The sequence below is a fragment of the Sardina pilchardus genome, chromosome 14 (assembly GCF_963854185.1).
Source record: "Sardina pilchardus chromosome 14, fSarPil1.1, whole genome shotgun sequence".
Lineage (NCBI taxonomy): Eukaryota > Metazoa > Chordata > Actinopteri > Clupeiformes > Clupeidae > Sardina > Sardina pilchardus.
Window position 1 is genome coordinate 13,348,204 of NC_085007.1, and position 10,000 is coordinate 13,358,203.

The following is a 10,000-nucleotide window of genomic DNA, read 5'->3' on the forward strand; positions in this document are numbered from 1 at the left end:
CCAAGCTACACAGATCACAGCAGGAGACAGTGGCTGGTGGAATGGATCAGAAAAACAAAGCCAAGCCACATCCAACCTCCCTCACCATTCAACAACGCCTTCCTGAACCCCCCCGAAGCCTCGGTATTCAAATTGCTCCCTCTCACCAAGTGCTGCCCCTCTGATTCATTAACTACACACTGCCAGGGCACTCAGACGGCTCAGACCTCTGGCGAAGCCAAAACGCTGCTGCTGCCGCTGCTGTATCACGCAACATTAGCTAAAGTGAAACTAAATTTGGAGAGTGTAATGGGCGGCCTCCTTGGCCGATGCTACATCATGCAAAATCAGGCCGATAGGTTTTTTTTGCGTGTGTGTGTGTGTGTGTGTGTAATTCTGCACGAGACACAAACAAGCAGACAGACAAACCACGCTGCAAACATAACCTCCTTGGTGGAGGTGATAATCCTCATTCAATTCAGCGACGAGCCCGGCGGTGCTTTGGAGAGGAGCTCCACACTACAGGAGGAGGCAGACATTAGGGGGACTATAGACACAAAGCCTCATAACAAAACCTAATGAGCTCATCACTCTCACAAACACACACACACACACACACACACACGCGTGCATGCCAAGTGGTGGCTGCCAACCCTTACACAGAAACACACACACACACACACACACACAGATACAGATAGAGCTTACACGTTCACCCATCTAATGATGGACACATGCATGGGTGTGCACGTACGCACGCACGCACACACTCTCACACACACACACACACACCTCTTCACCAAAATTCCCCACACTCCTTTCCCGGGCAAACAGAGGACTCCTTTCATCTGGCTAATAGTGGAGCCAGGCGAGCGTGCGGCTGCGCTGTAATTGCTTAATTCTCTCCGGACCAGCGAAGGTGAGCACACTCATGCAGAACAAAGACAAGCCGGAGCCCCCCCTGCCAACTACCCACTGCGTACACACACACACACACACACGTAGGCACGCACACACACACACACACACACACACACTGCAGTAGACATTTCTACACAGACAGTCGGTATAAACACACATAGGCACTTACAAATTCAGGCGTGAGAAAGCATACCACACACACACACACAAAAAAAAATCTCCCATAAATATCGGGCCCGGCAATAACTGCGAGCAGGAGTCGGTCTTTATTAAATTACCACCATTATCAGATAGAGAGCTTCTCCTCTCCGCTGTGGCTAATTTAATATCTAGATCGGCAATTACACCAACTTTCAAACGGCCATGGCAAACAGTGATTAATCTCTTGACAATGGTCAAGTCCTTTACACACACACACACACACACACACACACACACACACACACACACACACACACACACACACACACACACACACACACACACACACACACACACACACACACACACACACACACACACACACACACACACACACACACACACACACACACACACACACACACACACACACACACACACACACACGTTAAGCGTGATTGAGTTGTCTGGTAATAGAAAGACAAGCAGATCGGGGGCCGGTGTGAATAAATAAGTGGATATGACTGCCTAAATAGCCCCGGCTTTCTCCTCTGACTGCAGAGGGAGGCTTTGAAGTGCGGCGGACGCTTGCAGCGCGCTCTGAACCAGTCGGCAATGATGAGGTGCGGGGAAAAACACGCGCGCCCTGGGTTTTTAGCCCTCTAATGAGGCATCCGTGTGTGTTTACGTGGGAGTGTGTGTGTGTGTGTAACAGAGATGGCAGAGGGAGTAAAAACAGTGGAGTGGAGCATTTGAAAGGGAAAGGAAACTGAGCAAGCGATTGAACGAGAAAGAAAGAGATGGGAAAAGGGAAAGAAAGATGAAGGGCACCGAGAGAGAGAGAGAGAGAGAGAGAGAGAGAGAGAGAGAGAGACAGAGAGAGAGAGAGACAGAGAGAGAGAGAGACAGAGAGTGTGTGTGTGTGTGTGTGGAGGGGTGGGGTTAGTTCAGGCTTACCCTGTCTGCACGTTAACTGGCAGTCATAATTTTGCATAAACAAATGCGCTCCAACAGCAGTCTGGGGGTTTGGGGACAGAACACACACATCTCTTTCACACACACACATACACACACACACCTTTCAGCAGCGAGGCAATTTATTAGTGCACTGATGAAGTTCAAATTACACCCCACACACCCCTCCAAACATCCTCCCTCCCTTTGAAGCTGGAGCCCTGAACCTCCCAGTCATAATGACTAACGCAAACGTGACAGTCAAGAGTATGGCACCGAGGACAGTTTAAACAGAGTACACAAAACAGAGATAAACAAGCCAGCCAAACTATCGCCACCAACACAGGCCGTGAGGGGGGGGAGGGGGAGTGTCATCTGAGAGACAGCAGAAAGCTCGGCGAGATAACATATACGCACACTTATTTCATGAAACAAAGCTATGCATGATAACGGCCGTTTTATAATGCCCTCCCTATACATACACACACACACACACACACACACACACACACACACACACACACACACACACACACACACACACACACACACACACACACACACACACACACACACACACACACACACACACACACACACACACACACACACACACACACACACACACACACACACACACACACACACACAAACACACACACACAAACACACACACACACACACACACACACACAAACACACACACACACACACACACACACACACACACACACACACACACACACACACCGTAGCTTAGCTTAGCATATGATAGCCCAGCCCAGTGTGGGGCGGCCCCTGCCATTTTACAGTGCCCTTCCCGCTCAACACTCATCGCCCCTGCTCAGGGCTCCTGGTGCAAAGTGCACTGAGATTGAGCTGGCTACAGGGAAGGAGGGAAGAGAGAGACAGAGAGATAAAGAGAGAGAGAATATAATTGTGTGTGTGTGTGTGTGTGTGTGTGTGTGTGTGTGTGTGTGTGTATGAGGCTTCCGCTGCATTTCTGCTTTTATTCCTTTATATATTTATTTAATTATCCATCCATCCATCCTTAAAGCCCGTGTTCCAGAGTGCTCTTTTTGCAAGCCACGCAACACAAGCTTTTCCCCTTTCAGAGCCGCAACAAAAAGTGCTGTTGCCTCATCTCTCGGCTTCTCTCTCTCACACACACACTCACACACTCACACACTCACACACTGTCACACAATCCTTCTACTACATCTCTCTTACTCTCTGCCAAAGACAAACACACACACACTAGGGCCTTCACTAGGGCTTACAACTGTTTTACTACTAGGTCAGTCACGATAATAATTTTTTGCTGGACAATATATTGTTCCAGAAAATATTGCGATAATAAATTTGATCTGCACAGTAATGTAGTTGCAAGGCCTTCCTCCATCTTCTGCAACAGCAGTTTTTGTTCTCTTTTGCTTTGTTGAAAATGGGATGTAATAGTGACGTTGAGGGGACTACAGCAAACCGGCAGATAAAATGAGAAGTTGCTTCATCTCACACATCAGCAAATTATGGCTAATCAGATTACCAGCAACAGAATTTTAAACTAGCTTGAGATTGCAATATCGAAGTCTGCAAAAGTTATTGTTAATAAATTCATATGGTGTACGATAAGTCGATAATGTGACAGACTTACTTACTCCTCTCCCCCTCTAAGACAAACACACACACACTATTGCTTTATCACTCTCTTATTTTATTCTCAGAAGCTTTCGGTCACAACCTCGCTCTCCCCCCCCTCTCCCAGTCCCTTCCTCCCCCTCTCCATCTCCTCTTCCTCCCCCTCTTCGTCTCCGTCTCCGTCTCCGTCTCCTCTTCCTCCCGTGTCTTCCAGGAGTGCGGTGACCTGCTGTGGTCTCTCTCCCTGAGCGCCCTCATCCCTCTCTCCCCCTCTCCCTCCCTCTCCCTCCCTCTCCCTCTCTCCCTCTCCATCTCCCCCTCTCTCTTCCCCTGAACACTCTCTCTCTCTCTCTCTCTCCCTCTCCGTCTCTGTCTGGGCTACCTTACAAGGCCATCCTTGCTGCAGATCTGGTTTCTGCACATCCCTGGATCTCTTTCCCTGTGGCTCAGGCTTCTGTCACTGCCGTCTCTGGTAGAGCTGCTGCCACTGCTGTTACTGTGGCTGTTACTGCTTCAGCTCCAGCCGGGCTGTCAGCTGCCTGAGGGGGGAGTTTATACACACACACTGTGTTTACACATTGCAGGAACCTTTTCCACCCGTTGGCCTTGTATGACACTCACTGGCGCACACACACACACACACAAGCATACACATACTTAAAAATATATGTGTGAACACACATCGCACGTCACACACATGCATGCACAAGAGAGGAGATGCTGTCTTTCATTTCTGTCACTTCTGCTTTTTGCCAAACCGATATACCGTATTTTCACACTTTACACATACAGTACACACACACACACACACATTTTTTACACTCACCCTAATATGCTTGACCAGTCACGCAAAAACTCACACACTGAATTCATTGCCACATGGCGCCGGCGGACATCAAAACATCCTCGGTGTGCGTGTATGTATACACACCTCCTTAAAATTACTCAAACTAAAACAGAGATAAATCCCTCTCCCTCCAAAGCCAATATTTGCTTTTACAATAGCATATCCACTTTTGCTGCAGCCAAAGAATGCGGACTATGTTTGCACTGCAATCTGAGATAACAAAAAAAAACAAACACTAACGTAAACACACCACCTCTGCATCAACGTCTCGCAGCAAGTGAGTCGAACAAAGTGTGCCATTTTAAACTCTTCTCTCTCCACTGCTTCCTTCACTGGATACAGTCCGCAGGTAAGTATGGGGAAGTTAGACACAATAAATTCCTGTCAAACGACTCACAAACGAGTTACAAAGAAAAACAAAAACAAAACTCCAGTGTGGCACCTGGTAATTGGTTGCTCTCAGCCTGCTGCCAGCCAGTAATGAATAAGCTGAATGGAAGACTGTACATCTACTCCAAAGGTTGTTATGCAACTTGTGCTGCAGTGAAGTAGTAGTGTTGTAGTTTATACTTTATACTTTATACATACTGTTCCCTATCAATGTGTGTAAGGTGTGTGTGTGTATGTGTGTGTGTGTGTAGGGGTGTTAAAAAAAAGAGCCGCTTCAGACTACCCCTCTACTGCGCAGTAAAAAATGGGTAAAGATTGACCTGCTGACTCAATAGATTCTGTCCTCTCCAGTGCCATCTCTCTGTCCTCCATCACTTCCTCTCCCTCCTCCCTCCTTCCCTCTGCCCCCCCCCCCTTCCCTCTTTGTCTCAGTTTCATAACTTTTCAAGTCTCTCCAATTCCCTCCTCACCTCTCTCCAATATCACTGACAAGCGGAACAACCTTGTATGTCACCCTACAAATAGACAAAAAATAAACAAAAGAAAGACAAAAGGCTGGGTTGGTGGTGGTGGGGGGGGGGGGGGGAGAGAGGGAGGGTGGCATTATACTTTGCTTCAAGGTTTCAATGGCGCTCATCCTGCGAGAGCAGAAAGCAAGGGGAGGGGTGCAGGGGTGTGTGTGTGTGTGAGTGTGTGTGTCTGTGTGGTTGGGTGGGGAGGGGTGGGGTGAAGGTTGGGGTGCTGGCGTCTGGTGCCATGCCTCAGGAGGAAGCAAGCCTTGGCAGGCAGAGAGTAGCAGAGAGCGGAGCGGAGAGGAGCGGAGCAGAGAGGATCTCAGCTCTGGCGCTCTCTGTCTCCGAGTGTTAGTTAGCAGCTCCCCGCCATCATCCTCTGCTCCTGCATGAGCCAGGAATAGCACCGGGAAACAGCAGGGCAGGATGAGAGGGAGAGAGGGAGAGAGGGATGAGAGGGAGAGGGAAAGAGAGGGGAAGAGCAGAGTGCATATTGGGAGAGGAAGTAATGGAGAGAAAGAGAGAGAGAGAGATGGAGGGATACGAGGGAGAGGGTAAGACAGAGGAGAGAAAATCAGGGAGAGTGAGAGATAGACTGAAAACAGAGAGAGAGAGAGAGAGAGGAAGAGAACGAGACACGAGTGCATTGAAGACAGGAGTGATAAAGAGAGGGAAGGGTATGAAGGGAAGAAAAGGAAACAGACAGAAAGGACACCAAAAGAGAGGCCTAGTGTAGTAGTATCCTCCTCTTCAGATACACTTAATCAGGGCCAGAGACAGAGAGAGATGACAGAGAAAATGACAGCACTTCAGCCTGCACTTCCACCATTCAGGCCATTACGAGAAGCAAACAACACGCAAGCGACATCACGGTACGGCGCACACCTGGGCTTCCAGTGTGGTCTTCACTTCACAGGACAAATGGACCGACATAAAAATCAGCACTTCAAGTATGTATGAGATGTAAAAATACCAGTAGAACGAGGAATACACAAATACTGGTATTTTTGTCAGCAAAGCATAACGTCTACTATGATGACAACAAGGATCTCATGTATTCCTTACTATTATTTATCATCTAAATACACACTTAATCCTGTAAACAACAAAACGCAAACAGCTGTATCACAGGTAGCCGAAAACTAACCGCTCAATCTCCACTGGTCGTGCGATGGATTTTTTTAAGCAATCAAGCCTCTTTCTGGCCTTCTTATTAACCATACCAGATGTCATTCCTCAAAACTACTACAACTAAAGCTACAGGCTTCTGTTAGGCTTCACTTCTCGATTAACAGACTACCGCAGGAAGCAAAGCAAACAATAAAAAACAGATGAAGCACAACAGCAGGTCCTGGTGATCATTCAAGCACTTCCGTCAACACACAGACTGTCTGACTCTTATTCAATGCACACATAGGCACTCAATGGGAGAGAGTGAGAATGAGAGTGAGATAAATAGAGAGAGAGAGAGAGAGAGAGAGAGAGAGAGAGAGAGAGAGAGCGCTAGTCAGAGAGAGACGGGTGTGTGGGAGTCATGCAAGACAAAGGGGGGGCTGGGGCCGACGCGCTATAGAATAACCCACTCCTCCCTAACCCTTCACCTTTGACCTGTGTCCTGAGGGAGACTAAAACACATGCTCGCTCTCTCTTTTCTTACACACACACACACACACACTCACACTCACACTCACAGACTAACACACTGAAGCCCATTAGTTCTGCAGACCACAGCAGCTATGGCAGTTCAACAGAAGTCTCTCTGTGATTAATAGTGGGAGCACTCTAAACACACACACACACACACAGCAATCTACTATGTTGTTACAGCGGGTGTTCAGACAACAAGAAGTAAAGAGGACAAATAAAATCAGCTTCAAGCTGGACAAGGACAAGCCAGGAACTCAGAGCCATCGCAGTCTTGCTCACTTTCTGTGAAATACATTAAGAGTGAACGGTGCAATCTTCTGCATATCAACCTCACACAGCAGCCAGAGTGCCCGCAAGCTATTTCCAGCTAGAGTGTGGGGCAATTTTCCTCAGCCTTTAAAACCAGATGTTGGGCAGGAGACAAATACAACCTTTTACAGAGAGAGGGCAGAGAGAGAGAGAGAGAGAGAGAGAGAGAGAGAGAGAGAGAGAGAGAGAGAGAGAGAGTGTGTGTGTGTGTGTGTGTGTGTGTGTGTGTGCATGCGCGTGTGTGTTTACTAATGAGGAGAGGAGCTGAGAGGAGAGATAGAAAATAGAACAGAAATGCAGTATGCTACCTGACTGAAAGTGTTTTGACACCAAGTCAGGAAACAGCATTCAAGGGTGTGATCACTGCGTTCTCAATGCAGATAACAATCGACATATTTGCCTCAACACCACAAGATAGGAACGAGTCATCCACATCAATTTACGCAGTTTTACCGTCAATTCACACGGTCTTACCACTGACTTACCAATTACCAGGCTGCTTAAGAGGATTCACAGTATCATCTTTATTTCCTCAGTGTTAAGTCTCTCTTGGTGTGTCCAAATATAAAATTAAACCACGTAAAGAGCTAGAACCGCATTTACCGAACAGTATCAGTAGCCTGCTGTAGCCTGGTTGACTGGCGGGGCTTGTTTGTTTCCTTTTTTTTCTTCCACACTTCCCCAACAGAGCCCTTTTGAAGACATCGTTTATCTAAAACATGTTTACCTTACATTTTGAGAGACTTAACTCAAGACATTTTTCAACTGAACAAACAACACAGTGTTCCAGCAACAAGGACACCATTCATATCTTAACTAAACAGGCGCGACTGCTTCAGCCTACATTTCAAGCAGTGAAATGTAATAGCCTACATGCCGATCCGATTCAAAATATTCTTGCATATGCAACAACATAACCGAGCCGCTACAGTGTATCCTAAAATGTGTGTAGGCTACGTTCTAAGAGCATGTTGTGCCAACATGCCCTACAAGTAACAACAACGTTGGAGCAATTAAGCCCAACGAGTCAAAACAACCAAATGTTTTTTAGAGCGCTCGAACTGCGGAAGTACAGGCACCTGCTACACAATAATGAACTGAAGAGGCAATTGTTCACTGTCACAAGCGCGGTAGGCTTCAGACCCGACAAACAGCCCCGTATGTTTGGTCCTCAATATAGTTTACAACGACAAAAAAATGCCACAATAACATCTTCACATTGTCAGACTTCAGGTAATTCCATTCGTAAAACCTAAAATAGTTAGCTCACTAATGACTCCAAGGAATAAATAGGTAACGTTACGCGAAACGTTAACATTAACGTAACGTTTATTTTGCTATCTTTATAAACCATTGTATAAAAACACAACTGCTATTGACATTTTAAATAGGCTACGGCTATTAGACCATTTAAAGGGAAATAAGTATGAGTTTACACGGGTTAAAACATGGAGACTTGTACAACAATTTCAGGCATAACAAACTTGTTGGAAGGCTTTCTGACAACACTAATATTAACTTTAACCAAGGTATGCTCAGGCATAATAGATCAGTAACGTTAGTGTCATGTTGAACACATGTCTAGTCTAATAACTGCAACACTCTAAATTATAAGTCTTGCTTTTCTGATAAAATGTCAACTTTTCATACAGACATGTACAACTATACTGAAAATGGTATCTAACAAGCTAGCCTGCTAACGTTAGTTCGTCGGAAAGAAACTGGGAACTGTCACCTAAAGAGTTTTATGCTAGCTAACGTTAACGCCGCCGTCAGCAGGTACGGCTAACATTAAACCACAACAACAGTAGACTCCTGATGTGAGCAACACATCAAAAGTAGTTAACATCACTTACATTCAAGACAGGTACTGTGAAAACACTCCAGTACAATCGCACAAGTGAAACTGAAGACACTAGACCAGGGAGTTGATAAACGGTGGCTTGACTACACCGAATGCTGTCCGTCCGCGAGTCTGATTCCAACGTGGGCCGCCTGCTGGCTCCGTGCATGCACGAGACCAAAGATGAATGGGAAATGCGCAGGCGTGGAAAGGATCAATTCATTATTAGCGCTGCGCGAAAGCCAAAGCTGCCTTGCACAGAGGCAGTGGCACACATCTAGGGCATACTGACATCTACATTCGATGCCAAGATCACTGACAACATAGACACACGTCCCGGTAATCCTTAAAAACACTGCCAAACTCAGACATAACGATCGCCCCCTCAAACAGTCAGTTCCGTGCATACATTACATTGCTGCTTCGCTATGCGATTATGCAGCTAGAATGTCCATGACTATTAAAAGTTCATATAACGCTGACAATTTATTTGGTATCTCTGCACAAGACGGAAAGACCGTTCAGACAACAGGCGCTTGTTTTTCTTCAGACCTAGCTGCTGTCTAATAAATAATTCAAGTATAGCAGCCTGCACCACCGTCTAAGATGTTCTCACAATTGCAGGGGAACACAGTGAAGATACAGGCAGGCTACCACAGCAAAGTTCAATCAGCACATCAACCGCAATACAAATACATGCTTATGGCGATTACGAAAAGACTCCGAAATGGGATTACAGCGTTAGGTAAACTATCAATAGCTTTGTGGCTGGTTGAGTTGCATGGCTCCGAGCTACTGTACGTTACCTAATAGCCTGCG

The 10,000-nt window shown here is 46.5% G+C and overlaps 1 protein-coding gene across 6 annotated transcripts in view; it reads right to left on the reverse strand.

Annotated features, from left to right (window-relative positions):
• strbp (spermatid perinuclear RNA binding protein) overlaps positions 1–10,000 on the reverse strand; it is a 117,534-nt gene that overhangs the window by 107,281 nt on the left and 253 nt on the right. The window contains exon 1 of one of the 6 annotated variants that reach the window (XM_062554203.1): positions 9,195–9,425. The exons of 4 other annotated variants lie outside the window; for them this stretch is intronic. The gene's annotated coding sequence lies outside the window, so the exon portion shown is untranslated. Of the gene's footprint in view, positions 1–4,459; positions 4,481–9,194; positions 9,426–10,000 lie in introns of those variants that run through there. One more of the 6 variants, XM_062554205.1, reaches the window with a different exon arrangement.